Here is a 19,910-nt window from a genome sequence, read left to right on the forward strand (position 1 = left end):
CTGCTAAAGCGGCGATAATTTAATCGCCCTATTACCTAGCTGTCGCTAACACCAGTTAGCGACAGCTAGTAGGAGATAGCGAGCTTCCGGGGGCCCATTTTGCATGTCAGCGATATATATCGCTAATGACATGCAAAGTGGGCGTGCCAAGATGTTAGCGACTGGAAACAGTCGCTAACATCGCTAACTCCTATTACCAACTTTTGGAAATAATCGCGCTAAGCGCGATTATCTCCAAAAGCTAACGCCTGCCCAGAGCAGTTCTTAGCCATGTTATCCAATGGTAGGTGGATAACATGGCTAAGAGCATTTGCGCGGTAATGCATGAATATCGCTGACTTTTCAGCAATATTCATGCATTTCGGACGATTTTTTATCGCTTAGGAGATAAACCTTGATAATAGCAAGGCTCCTAAGCGATAAAAATAGGCGAAGCACGGCGATATAAATATAGCCGCTAAACAAGCTTAGCGATATTTTTCGCTTATGCTTGGTAATATGCCCCGAAAGGTTTCAGCATTTTCCTAAAAGTTAGATGATGATTAGTGGTGTAGATGTGTTTCATTAGAGTGCTCCACAGGTGACCCGTCTTCACAAATAACATGCATCCTCTTATGAACGTTCTGCTGGATTGGAGAAGGTCCAAAAGCAATGCAGAGAACAAAAATTGGGAAATATGCTGCGGTGTATTTGGAAAAATGCTTTACAGGAATGCTGGTGGTCATACAGGGAATGTATTGTGCATTTCCACACACCATACTTCATGACAACTCCCAGCATCAGATGAGGACTTCACAGGGTTTAGAGCTCCTATTGTCTTAGAAGCACGGTCTGCCTGTATGGATGTCCTTAAGCTGTAATATCCTCCTACGGTTGTTAGAGGAAATAAATATCATATATCTGCCCACATTGGTCTTACTTATTACCCCAAATCGACGTCTTTGCTAAACACAGTTAAACATGGAAGAAACCCGAGAGGGCATATGAGGAGCATGAACTGTGTTGAAATTACCTACATTCAAATTGAAATAAAATCCACTTTTACACGGCTACATTTCGTAAACCATGTGAAAATAAAATGATTGCAGTCTTGTACATGGCTGCATCCTTAGTCTGGGGTGTAGCCTGTTCACTGTGGCTATACGTTACTGTTTGCATTTTATTGATGTTTACCAGTGCCCGCATTTCTCCAATGTCCTCAATAAGAGAATTCACCACTGTTTTGCCCAATTAGTACCTTAACTTGGAAGCATTCCAAAGGTACATGAAAGTTCAGTGGGTAGCACTTAAATACTTGCTTCCTGGGACAGTATTTGCAGAGGTGAATGAATACATAAAGTTGTGTTTGCTTTTTACTTCTTTCAGTTCAGTTCTCCGTTGGGGCCCATCGGGAGATGGGGGGGGGGGAAGACCGACCGGAGACAAAGTAAGGTGTGATAAAGGCCGATTTATTGGGAACAGGTGCATCTTGGCCTTTGCCGTATAAAACTAGACCTAACTAAATATACACATACCTAACCAAACCCCCACCCCCACCCCCACCCCCACCCCTAAAATGTTCCCACGAAAACAACATATACATAATTACCAACTACCCAACGCCTGCCTCAACTGTTTAAACACTTGCCATATGTACACTCACTCCCCCTCTGTCCAGGAAAGCTCATTCCTCCTACCTACCCCGCCCTTAAACTAGGAAAAGCGCCACCCCAGAAACATCTCACCAGCACCTGCCCCAGCGACATCAAACCCCAGCCGTCCTAACCAAAGAGCACACCTGCTCCCAACAAAACCCCTCTCAAAAAGTACCCCCAGGACCACAAAAGACCCCCCTTTTACCCTACAGGGAAACCCCACCCATGCCACCAGAGGGCGGGCGGGCGGGACAAAAACTCTCCTGCCTACACCTCGGCTGCCGGGTCACTGTCTCCAAAATGGTGGACAGTGACCTAACATGGCCGTTCTTATAGCTACCAGCCCAAAAACAGCCCAAGACAGCCCAATTCCCCCCAAGAAGCCCAACCAGCCCAAGCCTACACTTCCTGTCCCCTGACACTCCAGTCCGCCCCTTCCTCCCGGGCCCCAAAATTCCCCGGGGGGGCGAGCCTCCCTCCGGTCGGCCACCCCCCGCAAAGCCCCATTCGACTTGTGAACGGCACAAACAGATGTGAGGGTCGTGTTGAGGTCTATTACAGCTCCTCTTGGGGGACGGTATGTGATGACGGCTGGGGTCTTGAGGACGTCGATGAGGTATGCAGAGAACTGGGCTGTGGAAGAGCAGTTTCCGCTCCAGGGACCGCCTCCTATGGTCAGGGCACCGGGCCCATCCTCCCTGATGTGAATTGCAGCCGGTATGAGTACGCGTTGTGGACGTGTCCTCACCGTGGGATGGCTGTATATGACTGTGTCCACGGCGAGGATGCCAGTGCAGTCTGCTCAAGAGGTAAGTGTATCTCTCATTTAGAAAAGCAGCCCCAGCTTCTAATTTAGAAGCATATGGAGCTTTTTTATGCTTTCAAGAATGTTTGGAATAGGTTAGCACCTGAAATGTGAAACTATTAAATTAAAAGTGTTGCTGAAACATAATGATAAGGAATGGGTGGCAGTGCGTCCACATGAAAAAATTTAACCTTTTTGCAACGATTATGTGTCTTAACTGAAAAACACTTTGGCATCATCTCAGTGAAATCTTCGTGACATATGCCCCCAGGTACAAACGTCTTGCAAGATAATGGATGTTGCTCTTTTACTGCATGCAATCGCAGCACGTATCAAGTTTCACTGTTTCCACAAGACCATTTCTACTCAAATCAGCCTCCAACAAATAAAAATGACACTAAAAAATGTATGCATAAAACCCCCAAAAAATAAACAAAATACAAGAAACCCAAAAATCAGTATTTACACACGATTGTGGCCATAAAAAGCACTATACATATGTATGATGAAGAGCAGCTTCATACCCTGCTTCAGAGGCCATGTGTACAAGGTGTTGTAACCAAGGGAGTAGCCAGAAAATTAAAATACCCCCTCCCCACTTTGAAGTAATCCTCTGATTGCACCAAGCAAGAGAAGCAATCGAGCCCAATCCTCCCTAGAAGAGCTCCCATGTCTCTTTCATCCAAGTGTCTATACATTCATCCTTTCACCCTTCCATCCACCCATTGATATCCACTATTTCACCTTTACATTCTGTCTTCCATTGATTCTTTCATCCATCATTCAATCTTTCTCTATTCCATCCATTCATCAACTCTGCCACCAATCCATCCATATACCCATCCATTCATCCACTCTGCCATCCAAGAGTCTGTGCACCCATCCATCCACTTTTCCACCCGGCCATCCATCCACCCATTCTGCCATTGATCCACCATGTCATCCATGCTTTCATCTATCAGTCCATCCCCTCTGCCATCCAGCCATCCACTTTGCCATCCATCCAGCCACTCTGACATCCCCTCTGCCATCCACCCATCTATCCACTTTGCCATCTATTTATGCAGTCTGCTCTCCATCCATCCGCTCTGCGGTCCATCCACCCATCAGCCATTCATCCACTCTGCCATCCACCAATCCGTTCATCCATTTAACCATCCACTCTTCCATCAAATTCACTCATTTATTTACTCAGTCATCCATCCCTTTTTTCTCCCATCCATTCACCTGTCCATCAACCTAACCATTGACTCTCTCATTCATCCATCTATCCCTATCCATCTAATCCTTTCACTTGTTACCCACCTATCCATTCACTCACACACTCATTCATCCGCACAACTTTTCACCCTTTCACCATTCAATATTCCTTCCATCTTTACCTTTTCTATTTATCCATCTTTCATTCTACTTTGCTCCTGCGTATTCTTCTATGGACGCTTTATTCCTTTATAACAGTACTAGCAGCCCGTCCCGACGATGTCCGGGTATGAAATAGAAAGTGTGTAATATGTGTATTTGGCAAGGGCAATTTATTTTAAAATCTTGCGGTAGACAACTTTTCTGTTTCATTAGAATAGGGACGGACAGCCCACGCCCACAGCACAACGCAGACACGCCCACAAGGGACTACTTTGCTGGCACGGTTCTTTTACCTTTTAAATGTATAGAGGAGTTGACCTAACGGCTAAGGCGCTCGACCTCGGACCTGGGGATCTGGGTTCGAGTCTTGGTAACAACGCCAAACATCCTGTGATTCTGGGCAAATCACTTAATCTCTCCGTGCCTAACAAAAATGAATGTGTGTCCTCATGTAACGTAACTGGTGCTATGTAAAGCGCTCTGATACCTGATTCAGTTCGGGTCAAGTTCGCGCTATATAAAACTCTGCAAAAAAAAATATATATATATGGTGGCCGTCTACATAGCCTATGTCCTTCTGCTGCAACTGCCCTTTCCAACGCTGTATTGGGTGTTGTCATTGGTGCTGTGCTTACTGAGATTACACGCCTCAAAGGTTTGGGCTCTCTCTTTATAATATTAGTATGGATTTAGCAGATTTTGTCTACTGAGTTGCAGACAGAAGAGGCACAGAAAGAACCCCTCAACCATTGAAGCTGCTAAAGCAGGTGGTTCATGACACCACTGGTTTTAACAGTCCCACACCTTCAGATTTAGTAAAGCTGAAGGTTTACCACCTCTAAAACACTATTCTAAATGCACTAAACCCATTCAATAATTTGTAAAAGTGTTTCTGATTTGTGAATGGGTGTAGGAAACACTGAGGAATCGCTATCTGGAATGGTTGTTTAAGGGTGTTCCTTCCAAACACCAATTTCTTCAGATGTATATTGATGCTTAGCAAACAAAATCACGTCGCAAAACATTAATATTTCACCACCAACTCGAAGGAGGTGGTAACCCATTTTCAAACGGGGAGGTTTTTTCAAAGGGACGGTTTGCCCTTTGTGAATGGTGAAAAGACATTTTTTGTAAGACTCGGAAGTAATCATGTTCTCTTTTTTAAACTCCTCCAGATTTCCTTTCGAGAAAATGGCTACATTAAAAAAAATAGATTGCTTGATTTAAAACCAATTAAAGATATAGTGGTCTGCTTACCTCAGCTGGCCACCATACCTTTGTTTGCAGCCAATTATAGTGGGTCACAATGTGTGATCTAGCTGATTATTATGAGCTGGGTTACATTGCCATCCACTACAATTCTACATTTTGTGAACAGACCTATTAATACTTAAGTCGTTTCGCAAAAATGTGTTCGGTAAAACTGAGGGTCATATTACCAACAAATTGCAATATTTATTGCTAAGTAGGGTTAGCGGAAATATTTTTAACGCCGCGCATCACCGGTTTTTATCGCTGAGATAACTTGCTATTAGCAAGCTTTGTCTAAAAAGCGATAAAAATCCAGGCGATAGCAGCGAAATGCGTGAATATCGCTGAGAATACAGCGATATTCACACATTATCGCTAACAGGGTCTTAGCCATTATATCCACCTCCCATTGGATATAATAGCTAAGAACTGATCCGAGCAGGGGTTAGTTTTTGGAGATATTCGCGATTAGCGTGAATATTGCCATCGCTACGCCTGCCTTGCTAATAGTCGATAGCGACGTTAGCGACTGCTTTCAGTCGCTAACGGGTTGGGTACACCCACTTTGCATGTCATTAGCAATAAATATCGCTGACATGCAAAGCGGGCCCCAAACCGCTCGCTATCGCCTACAAGCTGTCGCTAACTGCTGTTAGCGACAGCTTGGTAATAGGGCGATATAGTTATCGCCGCTTAGCGGCCGAAAACGGCCGCTAACTCAGCAATATTCGCCTATCGCCCTCCTTGGTAATATGCCCCTGAGTGTGTAAATTGCACCCCCTTTCATTTAATGCATTCTTTGTACACGAGCCCCAGATGCCCCCCATTTTTTTACACTTGTCTCTGGTTTGTTATCTAAAGAGCTCCCAGAAAAGTATTATGGCAAGACATATTTCTCCAGCTGCATGCGAAGGAATGTATGCTACCCCGTTCCTATCTTCCACAAGATGAAACCAGATTCTATCTACTAAACCTTCACTGTACCCCAGAGTAATGATAGACCCATTTTATCTTGAGTACTGTGAGGAAAGCGGTTTATAACATGGCGAGGTTGTCCAACCTCTCCATGTAATAAACTCACAAATCCATATTGGGTCTTTCACGTTCATTTGAAAAACCTTAGCTCAACCATGGGTAGCTGTGGCTCTGAGCCATCAGGGTTCAACAAAGAAACAAATGTATAGCATTAAGAGCTTCCAAAAGAGTTGAATAAATAGAAAACACAAAACAAGCAAAATCCAACACAATTCGTAAATATAGTTTGTATTTTTATCTTTAAATAAATATCTCAAGGACAAAAATCCAACAGATGGTTCCGTGGATAAGAATTTATACAGAACCAATAAATTACTGCTTTTCACTGTAGGCAATAAATCATTATAATGGACAAGGTAATCTTTCCAAACGTTTAACAAAGTAGTAAACAACTACTTCGGCACTCTTGGGGCGACTAACTTCAGTAGGTAGCCAATCACATGAACCAATAAGGTCCTGTTGAACATTTACTTTGCAGTCAAAGCAGTCTCCAGTCCAGTTCCAGACTATATGGGCAAACTACCATAGACATCAATGGAGTGGTTCTGATGCAAGGGATGTGAATAGCGGAAGATTCTCAAGAATGCTGAGGATTCTGAGCCGGTGTTGAGGGTCTTCCTCGGGCCACCCCTCTGTCCACAAATACAGTTTGGAAACTTTGGACCCAAAGGTCGATGTTCCTTGAAGTTTGGGTGAACCCCAGCCAAACACCAGTTGCCACTAGTCTGTTGGTCTCAAGTCGTAGCCAAATCGGTGGTTTGTTTTAACCTGGGAGTAACATCCTTGCTGGGTGACCAAACTGCTCTCCAATGGCTCTCCTGGGTCCAGAAGACTCGGGCAACGTTTGAAGGTCGGGACTAAGTAATAAAATGAAAGCAGGAAGGAGGTTTACATGAGATAAAGAAAGGAGGGAAGCATATATTCTTGCAGTGTATTGCGGGTGTAAGGTATCAAGGGGTGGGGATAGAGGTCAAAGTGAGCAGTGAGTTTGTTAGACAGGGTATGTGGTAAGTCGCACAAAGTAGGTTAGGTGGAGGACTTTAGGAATTTCAGTTTTAAGTTTTCCTGAAGTGAAGGTAGGATTGATTGTCACACAGTTCCCTAGTAAGGGCATTGCAAATTCGATGGGCTTTTCCAAAGAAGCAACAAGTGAGGAAATTGGTTGTCTTGAATTTTAGAGGGATGAGGAGAAGAGTGTTAGCGCTTCGTAAAGTTCTTGTTTGGACCACTTCTGTGAGTTTCTTGGTGAGGTAGGTTGGATTTCCAGAGTAGAGACCTTTGTGACTTATGCAGGTTGTTATATTAATACTACTTGCTTCAATAGGTAAGCCGCTGAGTTTCTTGAGAGTGGGAGTGATATGGTCGAATTGTCTCTCTCCAGAGTTCAGTCTAGCTTCTGTGTTAAGTGAGGAATTCATTGGCACAAGGTGGATTTTTTACGGTGCCAGTAATCGTTGTGTTGCTGTAGTTCAGCTTGGAGAGAACAAGGGATTGGATTACCGTCTTCAGGTCTTCAGAGCATATAAATGGTTTGAATCTTTTAATGTGTTTTAGAGTGTAGAAGGAATTTTTTGCTGAGAGGATATGTTCTTTCATAGCTAGGCTTTTGTGGAGGGTAGTCCCAGAGATTTGACAGAGATGGCTATGGATAGTTTACAGTGTTGTTAAGTTCAAAATCTGAGCCAGTGGTAAATAGGGTAGGGGTCTTTTTTAGGCTGAATGAGGAGTTCAGTTTTTTGGGGGGATTTAATTTTATGTGGTTGTTGTTGAGCTAAGTATGTTTCAAGGAGAGAGTGTTATTGAGGTGTTGGATGTCTTTAAATGAAGTGATTTTGATATAGAATTGGGTGCCATCTGTGTAGAGACTGCAGGAAATCCTGGATTGTTTCAGGATCAGTGCCAGAGGTTCCATGTAGAAGTTGAAGAGGGCAGGGGAAAGGATTGAGCATTGGGGGGCTCCTTGGTTGACCGATGTTGCTGTTAATGTAGGTTTGATTAAGTTAGATCTTTTGTTCAGGTATGACGAGAACCATTGTAGGATGTACCCTCAAGGGGGAACATCACTTACAACGAATTTTTTACAACGCACTACCATTACATCGCAACCATTACAACGCAAACCATTACAACGCAATGCGCTGGGGGGCGCTCTAGGATAGGGAATGTATTTAATATACTATCCAACACCTTCCCTGCTATCCACGGGGACTGGAGTTGGAATAGTAAATTAAATAATTCACTATCCAGCGCCTAAAAGCATTATGCGTTGTAATGGTATGCGATGTAAAAACCGCGTTGTAAAGGCATGCGATGTAAAAGCATGCGTTGTAGTGACACCAATCCACCCTCAAGGTATGTGGCGGCTACTAGCCAATGACCTACCATGTCCCCTCCTGCCAAGTGGCAACTTCCTGCAAATTGTGGCATCCAGCTAAGCCAGAATATAAGTAAGTTTATTATGCATGCTTATTAACAATTGTTATACACATTCTTAAGCATGCATTAGGCAAGGTGTTTAAAAGGAGTTTAAATAAAAATAGAACGTGGGTTACTGGTCACTAGAATTAAAACTTCAGATTATTATATGGTTCCGAAATATGAGCCAAAGAAATACTAAACTGATTACTGATTCCAATAAAAGTTGTAATGTAATTTTTTTAAATGGTTCAACAGAGAATTTGGCTGGCAAAGTAATCCGTGCTTAGAGTCCTCATTGTTAAAAAAAAGTACCAGGTAAATTGCTTTGTGCCAAGCTTAATATGAAATATAGAGTTCTTGGGTAGATGCTTGGCTTATTCTTGTTTCAATAGTTGCCGGGGTCGGTATGTGTAGTCCGGGGTTTTCCTATGGTACAAAAGAGGCTACGGGGAACTTTTGGTTAACTTGACAGTGCATTAAATGTACAGCAATTTCTCTAAATAAGTTAAATTGGTAAAACTAAAACTATAGATATTCGTAATGAGTGCTAGCCCTGATGCAGGACTTTCGGTGACTTGTAGTGGCCTGGGCAATCCACAATGGGGAGTCGGTCTTGGACAGTCAATCAGATATTATATTTAGTCTGTTGTATCAGTTTCATCGGATTGTTCCATTGCAAGGTGGCAGTTGAGCCAATCTCAAATACACCATTCTGCCCACGTCCAATATGACAAAACCCTCCTCTTGGTGTGTGGAGCTCTCTATCCCCTCTGAGAGATGTTGCCACCTGGGGACTTCTGAAAAAACCGTTTGACAGTGGCTTCTCCCTCTTTGACCCAGATGCCAGCTGTCTGCAAAAACAAAAGAACAGCCCCTCTTGTATGTCCACCATTTGCCCTTCAAAGGTGGCTTTCAATTTGAGGGTCGCTTTTGGGATCACACCCTGCTTGGGCTTCCTGCAAGGAATAGTTCACACCTCTTCCAATAGCAGGTCCTTTGTGTTCCATACTGAGTTGTGCACACCTCCCTCATTGGGCAGAAGGCTGTCTCATGGACAGCAATCATACACAAACTAGAAAACTGGGCAACAAAGTGGCAACTTTCCAAAGTCGACATTCATGCAAAAGCTGCATTACATTTGACCTGTGCATAAAGTCAGGTTTAATGCAACTATTCTTTTTATACCTTGAAGTACTAATCTTAGTAATCCCATTCAGAACTTAGCATTGCTGAATTTTCAGAGTGTAATTGGGCAGTAGCTAATAAAACTACTGGCCTTTGTACCATAACAATTAAAATGGGGGGTTTTACTGTCAGGACACATAAAAATCCCATTCAGCTTTTAAATATACAGTACCCTGCCTTAGGGCTCTTTAGGAATACATTGGGGGTGACTTGGGGGTGACTTACATATATTACAAGCATTGGCAAAGTCAATAGCTCCTACCTATGTCAGAGCTATTGGCCCTGCAAAGGGCTTTTATCCATGTCGTACAGCAGCATGGCTGCAGTTCAGCATGGCTACAAGTTATTGGTGTGGTGTAGAGTGCAGATGAATAGAGGAAAGTGGCATAGAGGAGAGTGGAGTAGTGTGAAATGGCAGAGAGGGACATGGAGTGGCATAGAATGTTGTAGAGCCGAGTGGTCAGAGTAGAGTGGTGTAAATTAGAGTGAAGCGGCATAGGGTAGAGTGGAGTGGCATAGAGTGATGTGGAGTGGTGTACAGTAGAGTGGCGTAAAATAGTGGGATAGAGTAGAGTGGCATAGAGTTGAGTAATATAGACTAAAATGGTGTGGAGCAGCGTGGAGTTGGGTAGAGTGGAGTGGCATAGAGTGATGTAGAGTAGAGTATGATCAAAAGGGGTAGAGTGGAGTGGTGTAGAGTGGCTTGGATGGTATGGAGTGACATAGAGCGGAGTGGCACATAGTAGAATGGTGTACCGTAGAGTAGAGTGGAATAAGATTGAGTGGGGCAGAGGGGAGTGGCACAGAGTAGATTGCCATGGCTGGTGTACACTAGAGCAGAGTGGTGTGGAGTGGTGTAGAATGGCACAGAGTGCAGTGGTGTAGAGTAGAGTAGAGTGACATGGACTGGAGTAGAGTGAGCGACATAGTGCCGTGGAGTGGCATTAGATTTGAGCAGCTTAAATTAGAGTGGCGTAGAGTAGAGTGAAGTGGTGTAGATTAGAGTGCATAAAGTGGAGTGGCCTGGAGTGGTGTAAAGTAGAGTGGTGTAAAATAGAGTGGCATAGAGTAGACTGTGTAGAGTAACTTAAAGTAAAATGAAGTAAAGTGGCATACAGTTGAGTGTCATTGAGTAGCGTGGAGTGGAGTGGCAAAGAGTTGAGTGGCATAAAATGGCATAGGGTAGAGTGTCATAGAATGGTGTGGAATAGAGTGGAGTGCTGTAGAGTGGCACAGAGTGGCATGGAGAGTCATAGAACAGAGTGGAGAGGTGTGGTGCAGAGTAGAGCGGTGTAGAGTATAGTAGCATGGAGTAGAGTAGCACAGAGTAGAGTAGTGTAGACTAGAGTCAGAGTGATGTAGACTGGGTAGAGTAGTGTGATGTGGCATAGAGTACAGTGGCAAAGAGTAGAGTGGCGTGGAGTAGAGTAGTGTTGAGAGGTGTAGACAGCTGTGGAGTGGCATAGAGGGGAATGGTGCAGATTGGAATGGTGTAGCATGGCATAGAGTGGAGTAACCTAGTGTAGAGGGCCTAGAGTAGAATGGAATGGCGTAGAGTAGAGTGCTATAGAGTGGAGTGACATAGAGGGGAGTGGCATAGGGTGGAATGTCATATAGTGGAGTGGGGTGAAGTGGCCTTGAGTGGTGTGAAGTTGTGTACAGTAGGGTTGCATACAGTAGATTGAAGTGGTGTGACATACAATAGAGTGACATAGATTAGTGTGCATAGAGTTGAGTGGTACGGAGTAGGATGGAGTAGTGTAGAGTGATGTGGAGTGGCGTGGAGTGGTGTAGAATGTTATACAGTGCAATGGCACTAAGTAGAGTCATGTGGGATAGAGTAGAGAGGCATAGATTGGCGTGGAGTGACATAGAGTGGAATGGAGTGGCATAAAGTAGAGAGGCTTTGAGTTGCGTAGAGTGGGGTGGAATGGCATTGAGTGAATAGAGAAGAATGAAGTGGCATACAGTGAAGTGGGGTAGGTTAGGGTGGTGTAGAGTGGAGTGGAATAGATTGGCTGAGAGTGAAGTGGTGTATAGTGGAGTGGAACAGAATAAAGTAGAGTTGCGTAGAGTGGAGTGGAAATTTGTGAGGTATAGTAGAGTGCAAAGAGTGCCTTGGAGCATAATGGGTTAGAGTAGAGTGGTGTGTAGTAGAGTGGCATGGTGTGGAATAGAGTGGAGTGGCATAAAGTGCAACTGTGTGGAGTGGAGTGGCGTGGAGAGGAGAGGAGCAGATTAGAGTGTAGTAGAGTGGAGTGAAGTGACATAGAGTTGCGTTGAGTAGAGTGGTGTCGACCAAAGTGGAGTGGTGTGGCAAAGAGTTGAGTGATGTAGAGTAGAGTGCATAGTGTGGCGTAGAGTAGAGAGGTATGGAGAGTCGTTGCATAGAATGAAGTGGCATACAGTGTGGTGGAGTGGCATAGAGTGGCGTGGCATACCTTGGAGTGGCATAAAGTAGAGTAGCATAGAGTGGGGCTTTGAGTAGAGTGGCACGGAGTAGAGTGGAGCGGTATAGAGTGGAGCAGCTTAGAGTGGGGTGGAGTGGCATAGAGTGTTGTGGAATAAAGTGGTGTGGTGTAGAGTGCAGTGGTCTAAATTAGAATGGCAAAGAGTGAAATGCCATAGAGTTGAGTGGCGCTAAAGTGGAGTAAAGTGGGGTGGAGTTGAATGGAGTGGCATACAGTAGAGCGACACAGAGTGGAGTGGCGTAGAGTGAAGTGGAGTAGCGTGAAGGGGCATAAACTGGCATTGTGTAGAGTGGCATAGAGTAGAATGGTGTAGAGTAGAGTGGCTTAGAGTAGGGTGGCATAGAATGGTGTAGAGTTGCAAGGAGTTGAGTGAGTATTTGAGTGGCAGAGAGTAGAGAGGCATAGAGTGGAGTTTTGTAGAGTAGAGTGCAATATTGTAGAGTGGAGTGGCATAAAATAGATTGATGTAGGGCAGCATAGAGTAAAGTGGAGTGACGTAAACTAGGGTGAGTAAAAGTGGAGTAGAGTGGAATAGAATGGTGTAGAGTGGTGTGGTGGAATGGAGTGACGTAAAGTAAGGTGGCAAGCAGTAGAATAACATAGAGTGGAGTTGTGTAGAGTGTCATTGTGTGGAGTGGAGTGGCATAGAGTAAAATGGTGTAGAGTCGAGTGGCGAAGGGTGGATTTGTGAAGCGTTGAATGAAGGGGATGGGGTAGCATTGAGTAAAGTGGAGTGGCATGGAGTGGTATAGAGTGGCTTAGAGTGGAGTGGTGTGGCTCAGAGAGGAATAGCGTAGAGTACAGTAGAGTAGTAAAGTTGTGATTGTAAGTAAATAAAGCATTCATAATACAGTGTCTTCAATTGATTAAATGTAAAATAAAATCCAAAATACATGAAAGTGCATCTTATGAAACCATTCACATTGCACATCCAGGAATAATACTGGAACACTTTACTTTAAAAAAAAATCGCGCCATATGTACAATGAAGTGGCGGAAATAGGCCTCTCTCCGGCACTTCTGAAACGCGAGGCTGCACCATATTTACAGGGATATGTTGCAGCCTTGCATTTCCCCCAGCGATAGTGCTAAGTTTAGTAACATAGTGCCTTCACAGGCACCCTTGCACTTTGAAAATGTTGGCGCACGGTGTGTCAGATTTGGCGCAGCTCCACGTTCTGATATTTTCCCATAAATATGCCCCTCTGTGTGATATTTTACCAATCCCTGAATAGAAGCACCAATGTAGAGCCCAGGGCCCCTAACCCATCAAAATGATTAGGGGTGTATCGAATAGGAATATGTCACAGTTTGAACTGAGGATCATATTTACCATGTAGTTGTGTCGTATTTGCAGCACAAAATTGGAGTGCATGCGTGAGGCAACTGCTAGGTGCAAATTATCAAGCCATGCCACTCGCAAAATAGGGTTGGTACATTGAACTAACAGATTTTGTGGTCGCAAAGGGGCTAAAAACTTGACCCTTCCTGATACTGCAACTGTAGAACTAACACAGAAACCTACATTAATCTCAAGTAAACACACAAATCCACCACTGCTCCCTTTAATGTCTCTCTAGGTGATTCTTCATCAAACTCTTAGTATCATCCTTAAGATCCCATCATAGCCAATCAATTAAAAGCTCACAGGTTTGAGAGCACACTCAATAACAAACAAAGTAAATTGTGTAATTAAACAAAGATAGACAATGCCATCTCACCTTCGGGAGCAATACCAAACAATCAACACAGAATCCATGCTGCCATGTACAGGTAAGGTGATGTTCTGACTAACTTTTTATATTAGTTCACTCACTGATGATAATGCAAATCATTTTTTTTTACAACAGGCATGTATTTAAAGCCATGCTCACTGAACGACAAACTTGGAAAATAGATACAACCTCTGAGAAATTGCCATTCTAATTTAGGTCTTACTATCTAAATTCTACTTAGCTGGAGAGATAAGTGTACAGGAGCACACAAAGCAGCACACATTGAAAAAGTAAAAATGAGGAGAAATAATGCATTTCTCCTCATTTCTCCAACTTAAGACCAGGATTTACCTGGTCTTAATTTTGGCGCTGCCTCTTATGTACGTCACCCTTGTACATAGGGGGTAGCATCAAAATGAATGGGTGTTGTGGTGAAACGCCCACCGCAGCACACACTGGCCACCTTTTCACATTAAGCATAGCGTGAAAAGGGGCCTTATGTACAAGGCAGCCTTAAGCTACGTTAAGAGGCTTAACGTTGCCTGGTACATAAGGTACAGCCACTATCGCCACTACAACGTCAATATAGGTGATGTTGTGGTGGTGATAGGGGCTTGTACATATGCCCCACAGTATTTCAAAAAGATGAGAAAAAAGAAATACAAGGAAGAAAACATATTTGGCCCAGTCTCCAGGAAGGAGCTAAAACAAGAAAAAAAAGAAAGCCTTTAGGAGCTAATCAATCAAAATAATGCACATGGGAATGAAAACTAAAACAACAAATGGTATGCTGGGGGCGGGTCATAAGCTGACTGATTAGTAAACAACACGTCTTGCAGCAAAACGCATGTGCTGTGTAGGCGAGATCTAAAAATGCAAGGTTTGGGCTTTGCTATTGCTTTAAATGACAGTTTAGCTAGCAGTTTAAACTGATGTGCCAGCTAGAAATCACGGGCTGGGAGTTATGCTTTGCTTTGTCACACTTGTGGTGCACCGTAAGTGCTGCGGTCCACAAGAGACACTTTAACACACAGGCCATGGGTACCTTCCTAACATGAGCTAGGGACTTATAAGTAGGTTACCTTTTTCCAATTGTAGGTAAACCAATCCAAATTACACATTTTAAGGGTCACTGAGGCCTGTTTGGCAGGACTCAATACATCTTCAGCATCACAAATCCAGCAGCATTGGTCCAAATACTTAGGGTGTTCATGCAAAAAGAGGATTTTACTTGCAAGATTTCCATGCTGATAGAGAAGGTTGCTTCTGAGTGGATGAGTCTCACTTGGGATCCATAGAGTAATTCAAGTTTGACCAGACTATACAATATAACTGCCGAAAAAACATCCAGTTCATATCCCTCGAGAATGTTTGAGGGAAGAATGAAACATAGCATGTCTGTTATCTTAAATCTTCCTACTTCTACATGGACAATATATGCTTTGCTCTAGCCTACATCCCATATGTCAAAGGGTTGCCACCCCAGTGGAAATGAGTTGGGCCATTCCCTGAGGAAACTGGACAGTGTCGTATTTTTCTGAAGGGGTAAACCACCTCTCTCTCTCACGACCGTCTGCAGTGGGTCTTACTAAATATGTTTTACTGAATCCTACTGGGAATCCTTGAACACTTAGGGGCATATCTACAAGGGTATATCACCACCAGATCATCACTTTGAGCGATGTTCTGGTGGAGATATGCCCATCTCCATACTTATAAAGTGGTGTTAAGCCACTTTTTGTGGCTTAATGCCACCTTGTGCATTGGGGATTGCTTTGGGTATTCCACTGCAACACTCATTGACTTTGACACTGCCCAAGACTCACAAGGAGGTGTAAATCTGAGGCAGCTCCAAAAACAAATGCAATGGAAGAGCAGGCATAAGAATGCTGAAACAAGAAGAAATACTTTTATTTCTCCACATTTTTGCTTTTTGTATGTATACTACATTCTGCAGCACATATAGAAGTTACAAATTGCCATTAGTGATTGTTGATATGCAGGAAGAGAGACATTCCTCCACATAAACAATCAGTCACTGCAAAGCAGGCACCCCCGGGAGAAGTGTGGCTCAATAGTTAGAGCGGCAGAACCTGATGCAGAGGTCTAGCCCTGGACCAGGGTTCAATTCCACGCCTTGGCGGGTCTTGGGCTCAAAAATTCCACGGACCTGATAATTCTCGCCTCGGTGTCTATTCCAATCATGGAGTCCCACTCTGCAACTCTGGGCAATAACTTGCTTAATCTCCACAACGGCCCCCACAACGCTAAGGATGCCTGGCCTCCACCTTGGGGGTGCCCAGGAGTGGACACCTCACAGGGAAAGCCAGGGTGGGTTCCACAGCGGTATTCGTACAAGCGCCGAGAGAACCCTAGGGGTGATTCGTGCGCTATACAAGTATCCCCACATTTACATTTACACATTTACATTTACACCCTTGGTGCGTTGGCGCTAGGCAGCTAAATTTAGCACCAGTGCTAGGGAAAACACAAGGGGCAGAAATACTATTTGGATATAGAAACAGATAGCCCAGCAGACTTTTTTTGAAAGGTAAAACAATTATCAGAATTATAGTACAGTTGTCGCACAAAGACGAGTCGGTGTTATGCATTTCTTATTAAACTTCATCCTTTATTTTCTTTTCTTTTAAAAAACGTTTTGCAACCGCCAACACGTTTCGTCCACACACAGACTTCTTCAGGGCTCACAAATGTTTTTTATGGAGAGTTTTCACATAACTAAATTGGACCGTTTTTGTAATCAGTCAATCTGAAAAAAACTTGAGGGTAATCGGCGGCCCATGTATCGGGTATTTTATTCGATTTTCCTTTGTATGTAGGCCTCTTTTGTGCCAAGTGATTTACAGTGTTTATAGTAGTGTCAGCTAGAAAGACAAACTGCATGATCGTCCACCGTTGCTAGGGAAAACACAAGGGGCAGAAATCTCCTTTGCAACCGCGAAAAACTGTCGTACATCTGGCCCATAATCTTTTTTTTTTAAAACATTGCAAGTTTCATACTTCATTCTTATTAAAAGGCTGCAGTCATTAAAACACAGGGGCATAAAACTGCACCCAAACATGACTACTTATGTAAACATGTATTGGTATTTTTATAGTGCAAACCTGCCAACGGAAGCAATGGCGCACTGTACATTAGATGGGGGTTAAGAGACGATCTTGATCACATACATCTAGTGGGAATTACACAAATAAATTTCACCTTTTTAGGTACAGGGATAAAAAGTGATTAGCCCGGGGACGCCTTCCTGACCTGTAGGTGTGTGTGCTGAATCGCTGCCCAGACTGCCGTTCTTCCGTGCAGCGCCTCGCGGAACCCGCTTCGCGGGTCCCGCTTCGAGGGGAGTATTGTTGTGGACCTTTGGAGCCCTCTAGTTGTTTGTTCATCCAGGCGGAGACTGCTGTGGAGGTGCGAGTGCGTGGGCAGGGCTGCGAGCTGCGGGACTGGGACTACCTCTCCCAGGAGTCCCCGCCAGCCCTAATTGCAACCATCTGGGCCGCTCTCCCTGCCTGCCCCTCCCCCCACCAACGAAGCTTAAATCCTCGGCTCTCTGATCCACATTGGGACGCCTTGCTGACCTGTAGGTGTGTGTGTTGAATCGCTGCCCAGACTGCCGTTCTTCCGTGCAGCGCCTCGCGGAACCCGCTTCGCGGGTCCCGCTTCGAGGGGAGTATTGTTGTGGACCTTTGGAGCCCTCTAGTTGTTTGTTCATCCAGGCGGAGACTGCTGTGGGGGTGCGAGTGCGTGGGCAGTGCTGCGAGCTGCGGGACCGGGACTACCTCTCCCAGGAGTCCCCGCCAGCCCTAATTGCAACCATCTGGGCGGCTCTCCCTGCCTGGGCCTGCCCCTCCCCCCACCAACGAAGCTTAAATCCTCGGCTCTCTGATCCACATTGGGACGCCTTGCTGACCTGTAGGTGTGTGTGCTGAATCGCTGCCCAGACTGCCGTTCTTCCGTGCAGCGCCTCGCGGAACCCGCTTCGCGGGTCCCGCTTCGAGGGGAGTATTGTTGTGGACCTTTGGAGCCCTCTAGTTGTTTGTTCATCCAGGCGGAGACTGCTGTGGGGGTGCGAGTGCGTGGGCAGGGCTGCGAGCTGCGGGACTGGGACTACCTCTCCCAGGAGTCCCCGCCAGCCCTAATTGCAACCATCTGGGCCGCTCTCCCTGCCTGCCCCTCCTCCCACCAACGGGAGTTCCCATTTTACCAACCTGCTCTCCCCGCTGCGCGGGAGCATCCCGGGAGAAGCCCGGGACAAGGGCGGGACCGTCTGTGGCCGTCCGTGGTTGATCGAGGTTGGGTTGGGCCTCCCCCCCTGCTTCTTTGTATTTATCGCTGTGCCAATATTGTACGGCTATTGTTATAATTATGCCTTTACGTTCTGGTAAAGAACGCATTGTAAAGATGCAGACCACAAAGGGGGTAGTCTCTGGCCCTTTAGACGCTTTTATTACCAGGGCCACAGGTATCCTAGAAAAAGAGATAGCCATGGCCGAAAAAAGGCTCTCAATAGATCTGGTTAGCGGGAAACGCTCTTCATTGGGAAGGTTGGCCACAATACCTAGCCCTGATGCACGGGCCCCGAGTTCGAGCCACCATCTTGTCGAAATAGCGGCGGACGTGCACCGTGAGGTGGAGGGGGAAGGCCTACCCCCGACTATGATAGAGAGCGATTCTAACCCCGATGACACACAAGGCAGTGGGGGTGAGGGCAGTGTGCTCCTGGCCAGTCAATCTCAGTTGGACTCATCCACGGATGAGGACTCTCTGAGAAATGTACCACGCAAAAGGAAAAGATGTAAGGGCCATCAGAGGGGGGGTGCCACCAGGATTCAAAAACCTAATGCCCCAGCACATCCCACTGTCCCAACCCCCGAGGTCAATTCCACCCTTCATCCTGTCCTAGTATTAAATGATCCCCCGAGTCCTCCTCACATCCCCTTCGGGTCCTCGGACCCATGCCCCACCTGTTACAGTAATGATGACAGTTTGCTGGCCAAAATGGAAGCTTTGTTTAAAACTCTTGTACTTTCTGTACTCAAAAGAACACGTTTGATGACCGTGAAATTGGATGCACTCGAGTCTATTGTAAACACAAATACTGGTTTCTTAAAAAAGATAGCAAACTCCCAAATTGTTCTGGGGAATTCTAGTTCTTTCTCGAGTAATTCCAAAGGCCAGAAAAACGTAACCATAGGTAAAATTTCATCGTCAGTAATTGCTGGTTCAGGACCTACTAATCCTGATCTTAAAAAAAACAAGGGCTCAGTGGCAGGGGGGAGTTCTGGGAATAATGATTGTACGCCTGCACCAGCTTCCTTGCTGCAAGTACCAAAGAAGGCTCCCTCCAAATTTAACCACCAACGCCAGCCGAATACCCCTACACCTCCTGTGGCTACTCGGCCTCAGGATAGTGTAATGGATGCTCCCAGCACATCGTCTCAGCCCAAATTAACCAATGGTGCAAAGGGGAGCAGATCCATCAATCCCCCTACTCCCCTTGCGAAAGCCAACAAACGGGTACCCCATGCACAGACCTACCTCTAGAAGCAACTCCATATACCCGTGGTTCCCAAACTGTGCGCCGCGGCGCCCCGGTGCGCCGTAATGAGTAGGCAGGGGCGCCGCGCACAATGTGGGAACACACGGGGAAGTTGGAAATGCCACCTTCATCATCCTGCAACATGGTGCGCGACGTGCGTAAGTATGCGTTGTATGTGCATCCCGAGGCGTAGTCTCCACCATTACCGGCATATGCTGTTCAGAGGGTTTGAGATGCGTGTGTGCTGTCTACCCACCGTGCCTTGTGGGACCCTCTTCTCTACCCGAGGAAACAGTTAAGTGAAGTCCGCCGCCCTAATTGCACAACCAATTTAAACTAGAATGCACCAAAAAGGTCACTTACAGTCACTTAAGAGCATTGTCCCTGTAGCATGCACGGGCGCCCACACTACTTGGTACCAGCTCGCACGTATTCTCCCAAAGTGCGCACTTCACTACCACATGTAAGAGACT

At 45.3% G+C, this 19,910-nt stretch overlaps 1 long non-coding RNA gene across 3 annotated transcripts in view; it reads left to right on the plus strand.

The window, feature by feature from the left end:
• Positions 1 to 19,910, plus strand: part of LOC144755241 (uncharacterized) — a 122,432-nt gene that overhangs the window by 91,993 nt on the left and 10,529 nt on the right. For 2 of the 3 annotated variants that reach the window (XR_013594859.1, XR_013594858.1), the window contains one exon: positions 2,136 to 2,443. This is a non-coding gene — a long non-coding RNA (uncharacterized LOC144755241). Of the gene's footprint in view, positions 1 to 510; positions 1,377 to 2,135; positions 2,444 to 19,910 lie in introns of all 3 variants that reach the window. The other variant, XR_013594860.1, reaches the window with a different exon arrangement.

This window comes from Lissotriton helveticus, chromosome 5_1 (assembly GCF_964261635.1).
Source record: "Lissotriton helveticus chromosome 5_1, aLisHel1.1, whole genome shotgun sequence".
NCBI lineage: Eukaryota > Metazoa > Chordata > Amphibia > Caudata > Salamandridae > Lissotriton > Lissotriton helveticus.